Source organism: Heptranchias perlo, chromosome 2, assembly GCF_035084215.1.
Source record: "Heptranchias perlo isolate sHepPer1 chromosome 2, sHepPer1.hap1, whole genome shotgun sequence".
NCBI classification, from domain to species: domain Eukaryota; kingdom Metazoa; phylum Chordata; class Chondrichthyes; order Hexanchiformes; family Hexanchidae; genus Heptranchias; species Heptranchias perlo.
Window position 1 is genome coordinate 34241385 of NC_090326.1, and position 15456 is coordinate 34256840.

The 15456-nt window shown below is 46.9% G+C and overlaps 1 long non-coding RNA gene across 1 annotated transcript in view; it reads left to right on the forward strand.

Annotated features, from left to right (window-relative positions):
- The window catches only part of LOC137336855 (uncharacterized), a 202253-nt gene extending 187357 nt beyond the window's left edge, over positions 1-14896 (forward strand). Inside the window, exon 4 of the long non-coding RNA XR_010966598.1 lies at positions 13225-14896. This is a non-coding gene — a long non-coding RNA (uncharacterized lncRNA). The remainder of the gene's footprint in view (positions 1-13224) is intronic.
- The last annotated feature ends 560 nt before the right edge of the window (positions 14897-15456 follow it).

The following is a 15456-nucleotide window of genomic DNA, read 5'->3' on the forward strand; positions in this document are numbered from 1 at the left end:
CATACTTTCATTACCAAGTTCAGCTGGACACAACTGAGGTAAACAAAAGGAGGGGGTTATTAAAACACAGAAACGGGTTAGCATTCAACATAACAGGCCATGCACCATGTCAATATCAGATTCAATAAAATATAGAAGGGATAATGTTAACCTAACCCGCCCAGCAGGAAACTGATGGGATCGGATTGGCTGCCCGTTTTATACCTTGCCTGATTTTACTTTCTATTAAAGTCAACGGAACGTAAAAGCAGGAGGGGTGGAAAACGGGTGGTCAGTCCCATCCCACCAGTTTCTCTCCGGGTGGCTTAGGTTAACATTATGCCGCTAGTCAGGCCTGGTTTGAGAGGCTCCACCAGACGCACAACTGTGTAAGGTTTAAATTATATAAATTGCAAAACTTACCTGAGGATGAAAAAACTAAGGATAGCCTGGGAGAACTAATGAGCTACTTTCTGTTTACTTTGCAAGAGCCCACTGAAAACAACTACTAAATTTACAGTGGGGTTGACAAGGTCAAGAGAGTTGCCACTGCAGGGAATCATTTATTGTATGGCCTGAAAATTCAGTATAACATGGTGGCCTTCGTGTGTCACAAGAGACCTTACAAAGCTTTTACTTTGAGAAGAATTGCTCCCAGGACAGACAGCATCTACACTGAGTGCTGGAATACACACATTTGAATCACATTCTCAAATGGCATTCTCTGACTGGCTTCTCATAAAGAATGAGAAGCCAGTCTAAATGGCTGTGGTGAGATTAATTAACGGCGTAAATCCAGCAATTTCGTGACATGCCATTAATTTAGCTGGGGAGGCTCATGGAGAAGTTGTGGTTTTGTCGAGGCTAATGGCGGAGCAGCGCAAATCGTCCAGAGATTTGCAGAGAATCGGAACTCATGGCGTATCAATCTTCTTCGCCACACACTGCTGGAGTTTTTGCGAACTAATAATGACGTGCGTCGTGAACTTGCCACTATTTTTCCAGCAATTTCTGGGCCATTAAGAATTTCCTCCTCCCAAAAACAGAAAGAGGCTTCTAATAACTCTGAAATATTTATCATTTTGAATTAAACAAGCACCATGCTGCTATTATTGGAAGCTGTGCCACTTTACAGAAATGATAACATGAAAGTCATTAAAGTTATTGAAATCGTATAACTGGGTGGTGCAGTATGTTAGGCAGTGTCCTTTTAATTCTAGGGTCTGAGTTCAAATGGGATCAAAGCCTTGTCTGTCTGCTGTCTGTAAGAGTCTGATGTGAAACAAGTTTGGGCAGTTTAAATCTTAGTGGGCATGGGCCTACAGCACAAAATTGCCCCTAATTTGGCACTAGTTGGCAATGTACCTCAGACAGGCATAAGAATGGTTGGTGTGGGAAATAGAAAAAATGTCACAAAGTGTATGGGACTAGGAGTGCTCTTCTGAGGTTAGGGGGACTTCTGGGAGCTTATGCCTGTGAGGGCCCGGCTGTGGACTGTGCCACTTTGGCTGCTGCTGGGGCAGTCTGGCCTAGCTGACTTCTTGGCACCACGGCTGGTATCGGTTGAGGGGATGGAGAGGGAACAGATGTGCTGACATCCTGAGGGAGGGCAACTTGTGCCGCTCCCAATACGCCACTCCCACTCCCACTGATTTGCATGAGAGCAGAGTGTAGTACATGAATGACGCCTTGAAAACCTTTATCTAATGGTCCACCAGTCTCTCCAAGGTGGAGCACACATGAGAGCCCAAAGTCGTTGAAGCTTCCATCAAAGCGACAAAGGGTGGTAGCACAGACTCCTGCTTTGAAGGCCTGGCCGCAGCGTCCCTAGAGGTGGCCACATGCTCCAAAGTAGACTGCAGAGTGCTAATGCTTTGCGACCAGCTGGAAGCGGACTCCTCCATACTTTCAGTCACGGTGGGGAAACTCCGTGCCAGGCCATCTGATACCTCGTATAATTTCTTGTGCGACGCAATCAGTTTTCTTTTCCAGGCTGGGCCCCTGAAGTCATCATCTCTGTCCTGCTCAGCAGAGCTCGGACGACCTCACCCTCCGGTGAGCTGTCTCCTGAGCTGCCCCTGGCACCACTACCTGCTCCTGCTCACCCGTGCTGTGTGCTTCACCAAATGCAGACCCCTCTAACTCACTGACTAACCCATCCAGTCTGCCAATCTCTTTGCTGGTGTTTAGGAGGAATGGGGTGCATGATGGGGGTGCATCCTCAGGAGGATTGTGCTCCTCCAACTTGTCTTCTTCAGGGTCTTGATGTTGAGAAGGACCTAGAGGAACGAGAAAAGGGGCATGAGTTAGCTTAGCAGGGACAGAATGGACAGTAGCAGGTGAGGGGGTTCACAATACAACTTGAAGTTGTCAAGCTGGCTGAATGTACAATTTTTTGAGGTACATGAAGAGGTACAAGCAATGGGAAAAAACCCTACTCAGATAAGCCACCAGCCGCAACATCTCCAATGCACATTGCTCTTGAAGGGCTTATTCCTCTCCCTTGTGTTGGGTGCATTTGTCCTGCAGAAAGAGAGGGTGAGAGTTAGTGACTGGCCTCTGAGAAGCAAAGTGCACAGGTGTGGGGCTTCTGCATGTAGTGCATGTGCTGAGAGGGACAAGCAGGTTGGGGTTGCGTTGAATGGAAAGCAAGTGGCTGGAGTGTGAAGCGAGGAAAGAGTCATGAGAAGAGTTCCCGTTTCTGCAATTGCTAGCATGTGAGAACAGAATGCTGTTAGTAGCTGCTGTGAATGGGGCACAGAAGAGGTGAGAGTGTGTTTGGAATGAGAATGAGAGATGGTGGAGTGTGTCCTTGTGATTGGAGTGAAGGATGTGATTGAGGGGAGGGAATTGCTGGGTGGGCGGTGGGGGGAAGGACTGTTGCCAGATGTTTTTGAGAGATGGAGAAATAGAGATTTGTACTCATTCTTACTGCATTTGTCAGTGAAGCCCTTCCTACATTAAATCCAGATCCTGAGGGATGATGCTTCTGGAACTGACCATCTCTGCCACCTCTCTGCAGGCCTAGTGTATGTAGGTCTTTCCAAACTTCTTTCCACTCTGGGAGGCAGAACGCCCCTCCTTTCTCTCACCTCTTCCACTAGGACCTCCAGGGAGGCATCAGGGATCCTGGCGGCAGCCTTGCGACTCATTGCTGAGATTCTCTACTTTCCAGCAGTATCATAGACCAATCTGACGGCAGTGAATACAACCTCCTTGGCCAGGAGTTAAAATAATCCGGGCCTCAAATTGACGGCATCGGGCACATTTAGTGATCACCCTGCCCCCAGGCCTGCTGGAAGTCCGCTCTGCGTACCCCCCCACTGCCCCCCATCCCCCACCCAGGTTATGGTATGATTTAAAAACGACTCGATTGGAAGCTTTAATTCAAAAATCCATTTGACACATTTAATCTGCTGAATTTAAAACTTGCAGAGTATCCACAGGATATGAAATGATTGATTTTATACTTGGGCAGAGCAACTTTGAAGATTGCTTTCTGAGTCTCCTGCACTTTTTTCCATCTTTCTGTAGAAGTGAAGACGCACAGTTGAGTATATCTGATAAGTCCACAAATGCCACTTCCACAATGAACACTATGGGAATTGTTAGTTTGCTGGTGCATGCTTATGTCTTCATAGACAATGCACATGGTGGTAATTTAATGAGTTTGTGCTACCAGCTGGTAGTGCAAATCAGAAATTTGGGCATGCACTGCCCGACATTTTTCCAACCATTTATTTTAATGGTAGGAAAATCGCTGGAATTGTGAGCCTGAACTTCTCATTTGCTGGCTAGCAAGACAACGCGGACTCGTAAAGTTGACCCTATGATCTACCAATTGTATTTCATACATCATGTCTATCACTTTATCTATTAATGGACTATTTACAGGAGATACCTGACCTGATAATGTGCCCCACGCCACGGTACACAACGGAGCAGATCTGGCCAAATAAAACGAGATCAGCTGATTCATGTAATTTTCTCACAATGCGCCAGGAATACCAGGGCTGGGTTTTCAGATTACCAGGGGGGTAATTCTAACCCGCAAGAACGGGTGGGTTGGGGACGGGTGGGAGATTAAAGTAGCATTTTCTTGGAGCGGGACCGTAACCTGGTTCCAACGCGTCCACTTCCGAGTTTAACCCAGGAGTGTTTGGATGTGCGCGCATCAGAAACCCGAAAGTCCCGCCCCCACTTGATGCCGGCGGGCCGATATTTAAAGGGCCAATTCAGGTAGTTGAAATACTTTAGATACTTAACTTTTTGTGGATTCTGCAACAGAAATGGATTTAAGTACTCATGAAAGTTGTCTCCTGTGGCTTCTGCAATATGCCATTGAAACAGAGGCGAGTTGCAGCCGAAGCTCATTTGACCCTTTAAACCAATGATTGTCACGTCTCAATAAAAGGTGAGATATTGCAGCTGGATACTCAGTTCTCTCAGACAAAACGTTTGGCTGGGAGTTCTCTGTGTTTGGACTGAGATTTCTCTGTTGAGACTGAGAATTCTAGTGTTCAGACAAATTTACCTACATTTTGGAGCCCCTCAAACTGACAAGATCAGGATGGGGGGGGGGGGGTGCAATGAATCTATTCCACAGTACGTCTGAGGAGGAGGAAAATTAAAATGGGGAACTCATCGCCAGAGCAGCCGCACACATAGCTGCCCGTGATGCCAGAGATTCCCTCATCTCTAACAGGTTCTCATAATGAGATGTACAAATTGAAGACTTTGAACTACTCAGGCCGCCTGGAACAACCACCACCACCAACCCCACTCGCTCCATTTGTACAAAACAGTCCTCCAACCACATATACACCCATTGCACACGCACCCAATGGGTGGCATCATGTCTTGGCATTCATGATGAAGCACATGAAAGGGCAAATTCACAAAATAGACTCAATAATGGCCAAGACGTGGCAGTAGTGGTGATAACGGTTAAATTTAATGTGCCATAACAACAAATTATATAAATTAACAACATGACAGCTCGTCAAACCCCCTTGTGCACGCCCTTGGTGAATTACAATTGCTTAGCCTTTCTCTTTCTACTACTTCTACGTGGTGCATCCTCTGTGGCTTCGGCAGAGGTAGTGGCAGATTGCTCAGATCCCTGCCCTGACTGCTGAGATGTCCTCGGCCTACAACCTTTGGGGTTTGGAGCTCGTGAGGGCCCCACCAAAGACTGTTCCACCTGAACCTGCGCAGGGGCAGACTCAGACATTGGGAGTGGAGGCAGCAATGCGAGTATTGGTTGACGGGGGCGGTGGGGGGGGGGGGGACCATCGGGTGAGACGTGGGAGCACTTTGAGTGGAGTCACCACTTCCATTTCCCCTTTCACCATCATCCCTCTCCTGGGCCAGGACCACATGGCTCCCACTACTTTGCTGGCCAGTAGGTTAGTGAGCAGATGTGCCGCGTTGTACGGCCATGACTAAAGTATCTGACCGCCTATTTAAGGCGGTAGACATATTGGCATCCAGAGTCCGCACAGCCGTTGTCATGATCTGATTGGACTTATTTGAGAGCCTTGCTTGAAGCTCCATGGAGGCTGCCATTCTCTCCATCGTAGACATTCTCGCACTTGCCTGTGGCACCAGTCGACCACTGTTGGATTTGGACTCCTCCATCCTCTCCGCTATAATGGAGAGTGAACATGGCACTTTTTCCATTATCTCACCAAGTTGCTGCTGCACTGCTATCATTTTCAATCTCAACGATGGTCCCCGGGGTTCAGCATCCAAGACCAGCTGAGCAGAGCTTGGAGAGGAGTGCGCCCCCCCCCCCTCCCCCCCCCACCCGACACGGACTCTCCACAACTGCCCCTGCCAGCAGTGTCTGCCCGTGCTCCACAATGAGCTCCTCTGAGGAATCGCTTTCTTTTATTTCTGCTGATTCCTCGTGAAGGCATGAAGGCCCTGGAAGACAACAGAAAGTGATATTAACGATACATCGCAAAAGTGACAATCTTTCCAATGACCATACTGAGGTCTGGCACAGTTACGTAATTGATAAAATCAATTCACCATGTGTGTGAAAGATGTTACAGTTCTGTCACCAGCCATCTGCGGGTTGCCTGTCTCTCCATCTCCGATGGATAGGCATGTGAAGTTCTGACTTATTTCCATTTACCTCCTCTACATCTGTCACCTCCACTGTGCGGTGGGCCATCTCCAGTTCTGCTCCTCTCCCTTACGTTTTGCATGTCTCCTCCTGCAAGGGGAGAAAGAACAGACCTGTGAGTGACTGAAGGTGATGTGGTCAATCGATGGATGCATTGCTTTGGGTGAGGCTGCCCTTGAAAGAGATGCATCAGAGGGTGCCGATCAGACAGATACATCACGTTGCATAAGGATTGGGGTGAGTGGCCGTGGTGGGTGAATAAATGGGCAGTTGAGGAAGTGCATAGAAACTGAAGGATGGTGACTGCTGCTGACACTTAAGTGGGTGTGAGGAGTGATGTGATAGGATAGGTGAGTCAACACAGAGTGACGGGGGGGGGGTGCAGGGAGGGTGTTGAACAACGCAGGATGTGAGTAAATCAGCAACTGTACTCACTTTTCTAACCTGGTTAGGTCATTAAAACACTTCCTGCACTGAACCCAAGACCTAGGCACCGTGCTCCTGCTGCTCACCTCTTCTGCCACCTCCAGCCAAGCATTTTTGGTTACACAATCAGTTTTCCTCCTGCCATCCATTGGAAACATTACCTCCCTCCTGGCTCTCACTGCAGCCAGCAGTACACCCAGAGAGGCATTATTAAATCTTCGGGTAGCCTTTGTTCTCCTGGACTCCATTTCTCCTTCAAAATCCATTCTTGGAACGGCCCTTTAAATAGTGGGCTTTAAATTGCATCATTCGGCTGTTCAGTAGGCCCGCTGCGCAGTTTGGAGATGCGAAACTCGGAAGCAAAGGTAATTGCCTGCAATTCAGATACAATCACAGATTTAAACGCACTCACTTTGCCTCTGGGTTCCCCACGCACAAATCCACTCACCCGTTGACTTTCCGCCGCCATGCTAAAATCATGCCCAGCAGTCAGTGAAGGGCTGCTGGCAGTGGTGAAGACAGTATAGTGTTCAATGACAGGGAGGTCGGCCAACATTGTATGTCAGTACTTGGACAAAGCTGATTGCAAATTGTGGAAATGGAAGAAGTAGTGTAAAACTGAAATAAAATGAAGGAGTCACCATGTGTAAGGGATAGTGGATAAATAATGCAGAGGTTCAGTAATGTTCTGAAACAGAGGGCTCATAGGTAACCTCGTCAGACACGGGTGAGGTCACTACAGACACCAGTTAACAAACAATGGGTCAATGGATGAAGTAAGATATAAACTAATCAAGGAGATGGGACAGGTTGTAGAATAGGATAAACTCATCATCAGGACTCAGGAAAAGGGAACAAATGTGTAATCAAGGAGATGGGACAGATTATAGGATAGTATAAACCAGGAGGAAAAACCCCAGATAGCAGCGAGAACCTAGGAGCAACACTCGACAGCAGGGACCTGGGGACAGAAACCCTACGTAGAGGTTTGGACAGAGATTGATCACCTCGGACCAAATCGGGTAATATCAATATAAGTTGTGAGTCTTACATTTTGGAATTGTACTTCAAACTACGAACGGTGTTTGTTAAGCATTTATTAAAGATAAATCTTTGTACGTGAAATCTGTTGCCGGTGTGTTTGTTCAGCCCAAACTTACATTTGAACCCTAAAAGGAAAGGTTGCTAACCTATTTGTTCGATCTTTCGAACATCCAGCGAAATCGGAGCAACAATTGGTGACCCAGATGGGACATTAGAACTTTGGTTTGGACAAAATATACCACAGTAAGGGGCTAAACAAGCGACAGACAATATCTGTTAGAGTCGGATAAGGAATATATGTTAGAGTCGGATAAGGCATATCTGTTAGAGTCAGATAAGGAATATCTGTTAGAGTCAGATAAGGTTTTAAAGCAGTAACTATGGTGGAACATGACGTGTCTAAAGGGGAGACCTCCCAGGATTGGGAAGAACAGTTTAACCAGTTAATGGTAGGAAAATATAAGGACTGGGCGGTGACAATCGCTGGTCCAAGTTTCAAAGGAGGTCAGACCTTCTTTGAGCACAATAATAAAAAGGGAAAAACGAAATGAAAATAATTTAAATATTTTCTGATGGCAGCCTGTTACTCCAAATTAATGAGCGAGCGAGTGAGCATTAACACACAGTCAGGGTCAGACCCAAAACCAATTGCAGTCTGATTTAGACCAGCTCCGGAATCAGGTTAAAAATTTGCAAAATGAAAATGAGGAATTACGTAGTGATAAAAGATTGCACACTCTCCATATGGCCTCTAGTATGACTGCAGTCGAAGCAAGTAATTAAAAATTACACCGAATGCAGGAGCAACTAGACGAGTCCACAAGGGACCGCTGTGCCCTAAAGGAAAAATGTCGGGATTTGAAATCATCCGTCAAGGTCATACAACAGTCTCACCACCGGGAAAAATACGATAAAACGGATCATACCCACTGTCGTCAAGAAATAGAAGTATTAAAGTCACAATTATCCTCACACAGAGGCATAATATGCGCTTTCTCCGACGGAGGCAGAGAGGGTATCGACTACTCAAGTCTGGCCGAGGCGGCCCAGAACTATGAGAGGGACCGATCAGGAGAAGGGGACTACGGCCCCCCTGACCCGTCATGGTATGATCCCCCGCCACCCTATAGAAATAATAAAGGTCCTACTGCCCCACAGGATGGGCTTGCTGCCCCAGAGGAGCCGCCACCCCCACTACCCATGAACCCTATGGTCACTGTTCGGACACAGGAAAGGACCAACGGTCAAGCGGTCGACGCTGTGCCCAACGGACCCATCAATTACTCCACCCCTTTTACTCTCTCCCAATTGAATGATATTGCCAAAAACGTACCCAAGTTCAAGGGCAAGATTAATTTTGAATTCTGGAAGGCCTCTGAGACTCAGGGACTAGATAAGGGAGAGCTGAGGAAACTAGTGACTTTGTGTTTGGGGCCCGTTATATTCGGGGCCATGCCCCAAACCCAGAGAACAGGGCAGGGCACCATAGTTGAAATGTGGATCGCCATTAAGGAGGCGGCAGGAGTTAACAGCAAGGATCCCGATATGGAACTAGCAAACTTTAAACAGGGTGACGAAGGACACCCCCGCGCTTATGCGGAACGCTTGTGGGTGGTTTTCTGTAACCTGATGGGAACATTGAACCGCGACATGATGGATGATGGTCCTCGTGCCACCTGGTTTAAGTCCCTCATTTCCCATGCCTCCGATTCCGGTAAAAGGGCACGTAAGCTCTTCGACCCTGCCGACGACACTCATAGTGAGGCCTGGATTTTAAGGCGTATGATCAGGGCTTGGCAGGATGATCAAAATCAATCCTCTCCCCAACCAAAAGATAAAATCCACGCTTTCCGCTCAGGCCCAGATAGAAATGACCCGCCAGCATGGAGGACTGAGGGATCTCCAAGGTATCCGGTAGCAAACCAGGGAGATAGGGGATAAGGGCCACTAAGGGGACCCTGTTATAACTGCGGAAAGATGGGACATTGGCAAAGGGAGTGTCAGGCACCAAAAAGTAACCGGTCCGGCGCTGTGGGATGCTCCGGGCGAATGGTACCCTTCCATGAGCAACCGGCACTCGAGCCCGGGGGCCAACAATGACGGGGTCGTGTGCAAGGCAGGATGTGACAATCATGGACTGCCTATAGTCTCAGGTGTCGTAAGAGGTCGCGATACCACATTTTTATGGGACACAGGCGGATCCAGAACGTATCTGGGAAACCAGCACCCTCTCTCGCCCAACGACTTAACTCATCAAGAAATTCTCCTTAGCGGCTTCACCGGTCATGGGCAGACTGCTACAATCACTAAGCCATTGGAGATTCAATTGGGAAGTTTCAAATTTAAGCATGCCTGCCTGTCGGTGCCACAGATGCAGGGGGAATCGGCAATAATTGGTATTAACCTCATGAGAATACATAATTTAGTTTATCACCCAGCAATCAATGTATTTGGAGAATGTGCGAAACTTGTGTTGATGGGTTTATACCCACGGGGACGTATGACGCGTGCGTATGCTGCATGAAAACTTTTACTTTTGTTCCTTCTACCATAACAGACGACCCAGAAATACAGGATATTTTAACCCAAAACTCAAATGTTTTTGCCACCCACAAACACGAGTGTGGCCGGATGGTAGGACGATATCCTCCTCCAAACTGACACCATGGAGGAACATAAGGTCCTGTTACAGGAACTATTTAAAACCCTCCACAGGATTGGGGTAAAGGTGAACCCTAAAAAAGCGCAGATTGCGAAACGGTCAGTGCATTACTTGGGAATGCAAGTCACAGAGGGACTAAGGGAGGTCACGGAAGAGCGAAAAAGGTCCGCCTCCAAGTCGCCTACCCCCATAGATGTAAAATCCCTCCGGTCCCTTTTAGGGATCACCGGATATTGCCGGGACCACATTGAGGACTACTCTTTACTGGCAAAACCCTTATATGACTTACTAAAGAAGGGAGTGGCATGGGAATGGTCCCAACAACATACGGATTCCTTTAACCAGCTAAAATTAGCCTTGACCCAAACCCCTTCACTACGCAGTCCCGACATGTCTCTGAGTTTTTATCTGGAGACCGCCGCTTGTGAGGCCGGCCTATCAGCAGTATTATTACAGGAAACTCTGGGAAGCTCCAGCCTGTTGGTTACGCTTCTAGAGTTCTGACCCCTGTTGAGTTAGCGTTCTCACCCTAAGTGTGTTTTGGGCTGTGCACAAATTCTCTCCAATTGTCGGACTTAACCCTTTGATTATCCTAACCACACACACGCCTATTGAAATGTTTATGGATGGTAGCCTTAAAGATGGCTTGGTCAGTTCACAACGAATAGCCAGATAGACATTACGCCTACAAGGGAGGGATATCAATATTAAATATCAGCCTAAATTAAAAAAATTAGCGCAGAACATGCTGTACCCAGGAGACCTGCACGAATGTAAAATTTTGTCATCAAGTGACCTTGATGGCCCCTTTCAGACAAAATTTAGGGAGGGTGACGGTGACCAGAAAATCGAAACCCACGTCTATGTGGATGGTTCATCAACTGTGGTTAATGGACAACAATGTACCGGATTTGGGGTGGTAACTCTGACTGAGGATGGGAAAAGAGTTCCAGAACAGACCCCTATAAAATTGGAAGGACATAAAGGAGCACAAATAGCCAAATTAAGTGCCATTGCCTATGTAGTAATGCACCCCGAATCATTTCCTCCACCGGTGGTAATCCATTCGGACAGTAGTTACACCTGCAACAGTTTGACAGACTTTTTGCCCATTTGGCAAGCCAGAGGTTTTACTTTGGCAGATGGAAAACCACTAACAACTGGCCCACTCCTCAAGGTTATCTTTGACGCAGCCACCAAGAACCAAGGGCAGTATATAATCAAAAAGGTTAAAGCTCATGTAAGAACTACTCCGCTAGAGAACCAGTTAGCTGACGAGACAGCAAAGCAAGGAGCCATCGACGGCTACCCATGGGACCCCCTACCAGGGAGCACAAATATACCAACAGAAATTCTCTCGGCTGTCAAGGTATCCTCCAGAACAGTAATAGATCTAAAGGAAAGTCAAGGTACAGATCCAGACTTAAAGGCTACGCAGTTGGGAAAACCCTATCCTGACCCCTATAGTCACCATAGAAAAGGTCTAACTTTGCATCAAGGTGTGGTGCTGAAAGAGAGGATATATGTCGTCCCAAAGATGGAAAGGGCCGAAATGATTTACCAATTCCATGATATGGGAGGGGAGGGAACAGACAGGACTGTGGCCAAAATAAGGGACGTGTGTTGGTGGCCAGGGATACAACCAGAGGTAGAGAAGTACGTCAAGAATTGTTTAATCTGTGTGCAAAATCATCCGGGGAAGTACAAAAACCAGGCCAAGTTGGGACACACTCGACAAGGAAAGGGCCCTTGGACTCAACTCCAGATAGATTACATAGGTCCATTGCCCATTTGCTCAGGAGGAAAGAAATACATCCTGGTAATTGTAGACGTGTTTTCAAAATGGATTGAGGCCTTTCCAACTAGTAACAATTCAGCTGCCACCATCGCAAAAATCCTAATGGAGGAAGTGTTCTCCCGATGGGGATTGCCGGAAGGTATCGATTCAGATCAGGGGACCCACTTTACGGGAAAGGTTATGCAAATGGTCATGCAGTTAGCTGGGGTAAAACAGAAATTCCACGTTGCACACCATTCAGAGTCCAGTGGAATAGTGGAGAGAATGAACAGAACCCTAAAAACTATGATAAGGAAAATGGTCCAACAAAATCACATCTCCTGGAATCGGGCACTCCCCTACGTATTAATGGCCATCTGTAATACAATAGCCGCATCTACCGGTTATTCACCACATGAATTAATGACTGGAAGAATTATGAGAGGTGTTGAAGCCTTCATGGGATTAGACCTAAATGAAATCCAGAAAACCTCCTTGTCCTCCGAGAAATACATGTCCAATTTGGTAAAATACTTGGAGGTCGCCAAAATGACGGCTGCAGTAAACATGGGAAATAGGCATCAAAAGAGCAAGGCCTACTTTGATGGTAAGGCCCATCCTTGGGAATTAAAGATAGGGGATCAAGTGATGGTCAAGGTCCAAAGGGAAGGAACCTTTTTGAGCCCTAAATACGCTGGACCCTTTAGTGTCATGGAAAAAGCTAGCGCCTCAGTGCATAAGATTATGGATGGACAAGGGAAGTACTAATGGCACCATATTAATCAGTTGAAACCCTTTGGGAAAATGGGCTCCTTCCATATGCACCATGTCATGTTGGACGTGGGGGAGGATAATACTGAAGGCCCAGCCACCGCCGGCCTCCCTGCGCCAGGGGCTCTCAAACCGGCAAACATGGCTCAGACCTAGAAGAGTCGGAGGGGGAAACGGGGTCCAGCACTGAATTGGGATCCGATCAATTGGGATCCAACTCTGACGATCCGACTGAAGACCTTGCCCAGGGATTACAGAGGTTGTTTTTGGAATCTCCTAGGGTGGCCCCTCGAACCCCGCCTTTAATCAACTGGACTAGAAACCATCCTCTACCCCCGCCCAGTCCAGGACGACCCAAATGGTTGCGTCGGGTATCAGAAAAGATAGAACTGTAAATAAGAGCAATTGCTACCCTGATCTTTTTCTTTCTAGGTAACTGATTATTACTCATGGAAATCCCAGTACCCACCCTTCTGGGGTACTGTGGTCTGGTGTTTGGCTGTATCATCCTCACTGAGAACTCAGATGTAACTATTACCGCAGACAGACGGAACAGTCAGAACTGTGAACTACGGAAACTCAGTAGGGTATGGTTCAACAAGGAATGTACGGGCCCCCATGGAAGTACTGCTGTAGGGATGGTGATAGGAGTCCCCATGATAGGACACCAGGAAGGAATGCCATTATTTGAGGTCCAAACCATAGGCACTATACAAAAAGGAGTATGGGTGGCCGTGGCAGGAATGAGGCCATATGCTGTGAAGCAGAACGGTACTCTAGTGGGAACTGCATTGGGACAATGTGCCACTACGGAAAGAACAGTAATATGCCCATACAAAATTTACCCGACCCGCACCGCACGATACAGATTTAAGGGAAATACGGCCATAAATTGCTCCTTGATCATGGAGAACGCGATTCACAAACCTATCACTCGAAGCGCTTATATGGGTGACGGAACATATTGTTTTACCACCAATGAAGCTAGTCACCATTATGGGAATAAGGACTGCCCTATCCAAAACCCTACCTTCTGCACACACCCCCTGATACCGGTGAGAATAGGAAATGAGGAAATTATCAACATCCAGAGGCATGCAACTGTTAATCTTAATGTGTCAATAGACCTGAAGAATCGCTTGACAAAATATTTCACAAAAATCGACATCAAGATCCAGCTAGAGGAGGAACATATAACGGAAATTAGACATAAGCTTGATCTTGTTCATGAAAATCTACAAAAGGGTGGAAATGAGTACCCAGGACATTGACCAAAAGATTAAACAAATCAAAATCAATACTTAGTGGGACGACCTTTGGAATTGGGGCGAAAATGTGAACATACGCCCCTGGGTGAGACTCGTGTCCCACCTGATTGTAATTATGATCATGCTGGTGTTCATATGCCTATGCATCACCTGGGTAAGCATGAAAAGACTAGAGAAAAGGCTGAACGTTCGAGTGGAATCAATGGAAGTGTATCAGGCTTTACAAAGGACAAAGGACACACCCCGACGATGGGAAACAGCTTTATGGTGATCAAATCACTTGGTCAAATGATAATGATCAAAGGGAGGAATGTGGAAATGGAAGAAGTAGTGTAAAACTGAAATAAAATGAAGGAGTCACCATGTGTAAGGGATAGTGGATAAATAATGCAGAGGTTCAGTAATGTTCTGAAACAGAGGGCTCATAGGTAACCTCGTCAGAGACAGGTGAGGTCACTACAGACACCAGTTAACAAACAATGGGTCAATGGATGAAGTAAGATATAAACTAATCAAGGAGATGGGACAGGTTGTAGAATAGGATAAACTCATCATCAGGGCTCAGGAAAAGGGAACAAATGTGTAATCAAGGAGATGGGACAGATTATAGGATAGTATAAACCAGGAGGAAAAACCCCAGATAGCAGCGAGAACCTAGGAGCAACATTCGACAGCAGGGACCTGGGGACAGAAACCCTACGTAGAGGTTTGGACAGAGATTGATCACCTCGGACCAAATCGGGTAATATCAATATAAGTTGTGAGTCTTACATTTTGGAATTGTACTTTAAACTACGAACGGTGTTTGTTAAGCATTTATTAAAGATAAATCTTTGTACGTGAAATCTGTTGCCGGTGTGTTTGTTCAGCCCAAACTTACATTTGAACCCTAAAAGGAAAGGTTGCTAACCTATTTGTTCGATCTTTCGAACATGTAGCGAAATTGGAGCAACACAAATGATTTACTCACTTAACCTTTAAACTTCCTGATCACAATTGCGCTGCGGTTTTGAGTCTGCCGCGAACAGCAACCCGGCATTGGAGGACGCTGTCGTGGCTTTGCTGTGCCAAATCGGCCAAATTTGGACTTCGAACTCCCCAATCCTTCAACCTTTGCTCCGCCCTTGGCTGCTTGCTGCCAATTATGCACCAGACAATTTTTGAATGTGGGGGAGAGGTAAGGGCTAGAGAGGGCACGGGGTATCAGGCAAGGGGGCTAGGGATGCGGCGGGTTCCACCAGGCGGTGGTAGCTGGAATTTTCTTTTCATATAACAGAGCCTCCCTTGAGGGAAGGACACAATGGGCCAGATTTTGCTGTAGGAGGGCAACTAATGATGTCTGACGTTAGTTAGACTTGCCCCTGCACCCATCAGCTCAAATCATTTTTGCTCACAA